This window comes from Varroa jacobsoni, unplaced genomic scaffold, assembly GCF_002532875.2.
Source record: "Varroa jacobsoni isolate VJ856 unplaced genomic scaffold, vjacob_1.0 scaffold_891, whole genome shotgun sequence".
NCBI lineage: Eukaryota > Metazoa > Arthropoda > Arachnida > Mesostigmata > Varroidae > Varroa > Varroa jacobsoni.
In genome coordinates this window covers 272550-279451 of record NW_019213793.1, presented here as the reverse complement: position 1 = coordinate 279451, position 6902 = coordinate 272550, and the positions used below count along the sequence as shown (strand labels likewise).

At 47.9% G+C, this 6902-nt stretch overlaps 2 long non-coding RNA genes across 2 annotated transcripts in view; one reads left to right on the top strand and one right to left on the bottom strand.

Annotated features, from left to right (window-relative positions):
* Positions 1–78: 78 nt before the first annotated feature.
* Positions 79–2558, top strand: LOC111264733 (uncharacterized). The gene is made up of 3 exons (XR_002683035.2): positions 79–725; positions 1145–1361; positions 1658–2558. It is a non-coding gene; the product is annotated as an uncharacterized LOC111264733 (long non-coding RNA).
* LOC111264734 (uncharacterized) overlaps positions 2256–6902 on the bottom strand; it is a 37246-nt gene continuing 32599 nt past the window's right edge. Inside the window, exon 3 of the long non-coding RNA XR_002683037.2 lies at positions 2256–2336. This is a non-coding gene — a long non-coding RNA (uncharacterized LOC111264734). The remainder of the gene's footprint in view (positions 2337–6902) is intronic.

Here is a 6902-nt window from a genome sequence, read left to right as displayed (position 1 = left end):
TCCGTTTCTTTCAGTCCCCACCCAAAAAACGAACGACAACAACGCTAGTGAGACGAGAAAAAAATTGCAGCCAAGAGCCAATCGGGGGCGCTACATGCGAACGATGCCTTGCTACTGGTAGTGGTCAAAATAGATACCGAATAGTAACACTAGTTGTAGTAGAAATGGCTACTGAAGAAGAAGAAGAAGAAACTGGTAGCCGCTTCGAGAACTAGCACCTGCAGCAGCAGCAGCAGCAGCATCAACATAAACCGGGATAGTGGTAACTGGGGCGGCCGCCGCCCACAGGCAATTTTTGTGGCATTTTTGTCATCTTGTCTCCTACAGTTGCGCGACTATGCGCAGACCAGCGTCCAAGCCATCGCCGCTGTCGTCGCTGCTATCACCTGACGGCGTTTAAGCCGCCGGAGCAGGCAGTGCAGCGGGCCTGCCTAGCTGCCTGTTGCCCGACTGAATGGACAGCAAATCGATCCCGTTGCTCTATCGTTTGTGTCAGTGAAAGTGATAACGATGGCAATGGCGATGTGAGTTTTTTCGTAGGCGCAGATGTCTACTACTGTCTCCCCTGTCCGTCCGCCGTTCTTAGCTGCTGCTGCTGCTGCTGCTGCTGTCATTGCTGAAGCCATTTGTCTTCTTTGACGCTAGCTTCTCATAGAGTCTTGCACTACCGTCTTCAGACGGCAACAATGACGACGTGCGAATGAGCCAACTACAACGACAACCAGGTAAATAAGCCGTCAATGCACGATACTAACACAATCAGAGCAAAGCGGTAAAAAGTATCCCGATTCTACGACGTGGCTACATGGACGGTTGATAGACATAAGTCATTGATGATTAATTTTGTTAGTCACAAACTTACCCGACTTCCACTTGTTAAACTGTTGCTTGTGCATAAAATGTTCTGCGTCAGCACTTCCTTTCTTATCGATCGAATTAGGGAAATTCGGAGTTCGTGTTGCCGTTGGTCAGATTTATGTAAAATAACTATTGTAGAAATGGCAATTGATTATAGAAACTTTATTGGGAACTTCGTAGTGACGGGCCATCGCACTGCTGGCTGTACGTCAGGGCTTTGTCTAGATCTTATAAAGGAATACGTGTTCCAATGACGGTTTGTCCGCGACATTTGTTAAATACACAGTTCTTCATCAGAGCACAGACTCAAGAGCTGAAGGACTGACATACACCAGCAATACAAACCCGTATGCCTGCTGCCCATATGCCACCGTTATACCAGTACTGATAAAGCTACTCGCCAGTTGCGTACTTTTCGAAATCAGACCAATCGGCATCGTCGCTTTATCGCGGGATCCTACGAGAACCATGGGAGTAAACGAATGTCTCATCTTCAGCGCAATGTAAGCGGCCAATTTTAATAGTATAGAGCGGTATCGTTATATACGTAGTACGAATCGAACTGTGCAAGTTGAAGCATTATCCTTATTGGAAGTTTATAGACCAAACGGACGATTCTGTCCTAGGTTTTCTGTAGCTGACAGCACAAAATACGTTTCTTTATAGCCGGCATTATTTACTTATCTTCATTATATTACATCTATCCCTGCTCAACTGAATATTTTTGTTTCCAGTTCAATAATTTTTGTTCATTTATTTGTATCTTAACCGTACCTGTTGTTCTCTGCTTGTCTAATAGCTAAGTGACGCAATGTCTCAATTCCACGTTGATCCGTACTGGCCTACTTCATTTGCTGTTACGTAGACTTACCTGATCGACTCGGGGCCGGCGTTGGATCCGTTCGACAGGTCGGAGTGCTGGAGCACCGATGGCGCGGACGCTGCAGCGGCGGCGGCGGCGGCAGCGGCTGCTACGAGCAGGGCGTCAGAAGAGCTCGAGCCCGACGTAGACAACGCGTTCACGTGGGTTAGGGACAGGGGTAAGGGGAGGGTCTGTTGGGGCGACTGCTGATGCTGCTCCATCTGGTCGACCACCACCAGCTGCGCGACAGCAGCCACCAGCCACCTGTTACGGCCCTGGACAACGACTTGAGGACACAACAAGAAATCCCGGAAGAACGGGAAGACAAAAGAGGAACGAGAGACAATCTAAAAGCGGATAAGAACGCCGTTGAGATGGTCGTGTAGTGCGCGAGATGAGCAATCGGAATAGGACGTAGCTGTCCTATTAACACTGCCAACTCAGTAGAATCGTGCTGATTTAACAACTCGTCGTAGAAGTTATTTTCTTCGACACCTTCGTTGTGCTATGATTATAAGCGTATGTTTTTCGAGTCCTTTGATTCGTCTGCCTAAAATTGCTGGAGAAGTTCGAGACGGCGCACTACAGAACAGGAACACACATGATGAACAACGCACTGCAAGTAACGCGCAGATAGAATAACGGAGAAGCACAAAAAGGCAGAGACAAAAATGTAAATAAAATAAATAGACAAGCATCAATGGATAATTAGAAAGTTCTGTGTGCATAAAAATAGATGAGCAATTTATTAACTTGTTGAAAATTGTTCGGGACGTCCACATCGATTCAAATCTAGAATAAACTTACGTCGTAATATATAAGTTGAACTCAAGTTAAATTCGCTTTCTTTGTTTAGATCTTGCATTGTAATCGAGTCGAACGTGCAGCACTTTATTTTATGTCAGGTTTATATATACAGAAGAAATACGAGCGGGTTCAATATAAACATAGCGTTTGTCAAGAATTTTGTCAAACAGGATGGCATTAAGGCCAGTAGCCCCCAGCTGCCTCATTTATAATATAAAAACGTGTGATGGAGCCGTTTCTTAATCGTATACGGCGATTAGGTCACCTTCGCCAGCAGTTCTTATCGTTACTCGCGAAGCTCTGGACGAAAAGCAAGCTTTCCAGCACGCGTTCAAGTGCAACTTCATCATGTTTTGTGTACTTGATTTTTTGTTGATATAAACATATGATATACGATATCAACGTTTTAGATTTAACAAAGGATTTCATCATTTTAGCGTACACATGCGTGTGTCTTCGGTTGCTAATACGGCTCAGTACTTAATTGACCTCTGCTGGAAGCTGCCGAGGCCAGTGAATCAGAGCCTGCCTCAACCGCTGCATGTTTGTACGAAGCCACAAATGATCATACGGGACATTTGTAATGAGTGTAGTAGAGGGATGTGGGAGAAGTCAATGACGGTTTTCGTTCTATATGTTGATGTGCACTGAGAATTGGCGCTACCGAAGGTGGCCCCTTCGGCAATCGCCTACATCCCAATCGAGCGATTCGTAGCGGCATTCGTCCTGAACGCCCCTCACCTCTAGCGTTAGTATTTGCGGTGGAGACCAGCCAGTCATCATAGGCTAGTCTGCCGATGAAGCGAGCGACGCGACGAGAGGCCGACGTTCATTGAGCGCGAACACAGTAGCAGCGACAGAGACAGCTATAAATACAGTGCACCTTTTCCACAAGCCACTGACCCCGCCAGTGTGTAGCACATGAGATTGAGTACGAGTGTTCGTGGCAGCTACCGCTGTTCTATTGATAATACCGTCAATTCGCTACCAACTCACAGTTCAAAGACGCTGATGCTTAAATGGGTCACGCACTGTACCCGTTTGCCGTCACCCTCGCCATGACCCGACACGATCCTCCAACAGCACAACCATCATATCGTGAAAGAATCACCCCCAGAGCGTACAACGCCAAGTTACCAAATCTACTAACAGTGTAGGGCGAATTAGAGTTGTCTGCTGTCATTGATTTGACGCCGGCGTATCGACGTCTGAGAGCTACTTTATAGATAACAATGCTAGACCTTTAAAATGCTTCTGGACAAAGAGTCGGCATTTCATTTTCTATGACTGTCACTTTTTCTGTTCGCTTTATTGACATGTAAAAATACTGCCTGACACGCATACCCGTGCCTGCTGTGTTGAATCGCTGGTAAAGCTATAGACCTAACCGTACACTCTCAACGAAGCCTAATCCGTCAAGGATCGCTGCTTCGGTTAAGGCTCTGGCCAACGAGACTAGATCACTTAGATCTGCAGCTTTGAGAGTCAATCTCGACCGAGTCAAGCGGCGCCTACCGCTCGATCGATTTCTAACTGCTTCTCTCCAAAAACATAGTCCAACGTCAACGTTGTGAAACTCCGCTGCCTGCTGCTTCTGGTGCAAACCAGACCGCGCGGGACATCTCTCCAGCTGTTGAAATCAACAGATAAGCGTCATCCGATCGCACACTGGTTACTGACGTTGTTCATCAATCGATTCTAGATCTATGTAGACTAATTGCTAGATCTCGATAGGGGATGGTTCTTGAGTTGCTCCGGCCCAGCTAGTTCCTCTTGGTATACGCCAATATACTACACAAAATATTGGATGTATGATGACAGGATTTAACCCGCAGCTCCAGCGCTAGCCATTCTGGGACCGCATGCGTTCGTTTGTACCCAGAGAAGGTTTCAAAGTGATGAAGCCATGTCGCGCTCGTCGCATTATTCCGATTTAGCTAATTCCCAGATGCAATCGTACATTCAGGCGGGTCATTCTTATCGTTCGCCACGCTCAACGGCAAACACAAGTGCTCCTGGTAAAGCAACAAGGTATTACTCATTCAAATGCAGTCATTTTATTCGGATTTCCTGCCCTTACTCCGCTCTCGGTATGAGAAGACTGCCGAAGGCATCTTAGCTACAGTCGCCGCCCCCATTAGCTTTACAGACACCCGATTCCAACGTACATCGCTTCCGCTGGACCGCAGAGAGCCGCGTTGGCGGTTCTCCGTTGACGGACTTTACTTCGTTTTTGTCGTTGAAGGCTGTAAGCACTCGTTCGTGGATCCTTACTCCGTTATTCTTTCGAAATTTCCTAGGAGCGGGGACGGGTTCGGGATGTAGAGTGAAATGAAGTAAAGATTCCACCCTGACGACTACCGTCACTACTACGAGTACGTCTCGGACGACTAAGATGCCGTTGCGTGACTTGCTCGTTCGACTGTAGCATATATAACAGACTATCAGAAGCAGCAAAGGCAGCAGTAGCCTTGAGGCGGTTTGAGGCCTAAGCAGGACAAAAGCGTAGCAAACCTGTACGCACCTGTGGGAACCGCGGGGGCGAGTTTCCTTAAAGCGTCCCTGTCGACAACTAACGAAGCCCAACTCGTCCTATCCCTCGACCACGTATCAACGTTTCGAGCGGCAGGCTCCCACTGCAGTACGTAGATGGGCTACATATCGTTTCGTACACAAAGCAGTCCACGCCAGATGAACGACTCTGCGGCCGTGGAACCGAATAACGTACGAACGACTAACGTTAACGATGGCTCAGGCTTCGTGAAGTGACTAGATATTCGTATTGCCGCTTCTCCGCACCAGGAAAAGCAAGAAGACACTGCATCAAAGACACTGCATTCAACTCGACCAGTAGTTGTTGTGGCTAATGGTGCTGCCTCCTCTGTTCAGATCGTCTATGACGATTTCCCTGGCCAGCGTTCTCTGGGACGGTAACGGAGGGTTCGAGTGCAGCACACTTGCATGGCGTACATGCACGATCATGAAAGCACGCAAGCACTATTGGCTGTACCAGCAGTATTTGTTGTTCTAGTACAAATCAGTACATTACAAGCAAGCTCATCATCGCATTGTCAGCTGTAATCACAAATGATGGGTGCATGGTCGACTTAAGCGGCCGCGTACATTCTCACACGATTTGATAATAACGTACAAGATAGATAGATGCATGTGTATGACTCAGACTAGTCACCATAGCCTCGTAGTCATATACCGAAGCGAAGTCATCTAGCGCGGGTGGCGACAACCGAAGCCAATCAGCCATCGCGAAGCTCCACCTGCCCAATGATGATGAGGTTGACTGATGCTGCTACTGGTGCCGTTGCAGTACGGGTGTGGGCTGTTCCTCCTGTATTTATAATAGGCTATTGATCTTTGTTGTATCTCAACCTAATGACGGCTATTTTCAGTCGTCTTAATCATCAACGGACGATACGTTAGCACCGCCACGCCGTACTTTACGCAATCTTCTTCGTCGAATGAAACATCTAGAGCGGCATCGATGTTATCGAATGATAAGGATCTTATCGAATAGAAACGTTGCCCGTCCAGTTGTGTGTGTGTGTAACATTAATACAGGCACGGTAAGTCACATACGAATATGTAAACCGTACCGTTCGGACATGGACGTTGACCAAAAACAACCAACACATCGGATCGAAATCGAACAGCTATAAAGTGATATCAAGCCGCCTGACAGCCACACCACGATGTGGCACGAGCTGGGCCGTTACACCAGCGCAAGTCTGTACACGTGGCGCGAAAACAGTGGCGTCGTCGACGACGACAACGACGTCAGGGTGTTGCAAGCTGCCGCCGCCGTTGCTGCTGGCAGCTCTGATGTCCATCGAATGATGAGGAGTCGAATCGAAGCCGAAGACGAAAATGAAGAAGACAAAGAACAACTACAACGAACATCAGCTGTCCAAAGGACTACAAGCAACGACGGCGGCGGAATGAAAGTGAACGATAAAAAAGCAGCGGGTCCTTTTCCGCTTCTTTCCATTCGTCGCTGCTGCTGCTGCCGCGGCGGCTGCTGCTGCTCGGAACGTGTTGATGTTTTTTGTTGGACTTATCGCTACTAACGTTGTCGTGTGGTACGTCAATAGCCGACGTTCCTGGTCGTGCTGCTGCTGCTGCTGCTACTGCCTATGCCGTAGTCGCTCGTGACGGTGACGGTAGCATTCGTCCAATGGGACCAAATGATCTGTTCGTCCTGTCCTATACGGCCCCTGTGTATAGCATGCAGTGCGGCCACGAGGGTAAATCGCCCAGCAAGTAGCATGGTAAACCAACTTTATTAACAGGAATAGTAAAGCGCCCCAGTACCTCAACAATAACAACATCAACTACACAATTACGCGCCGTCTCGCTGATG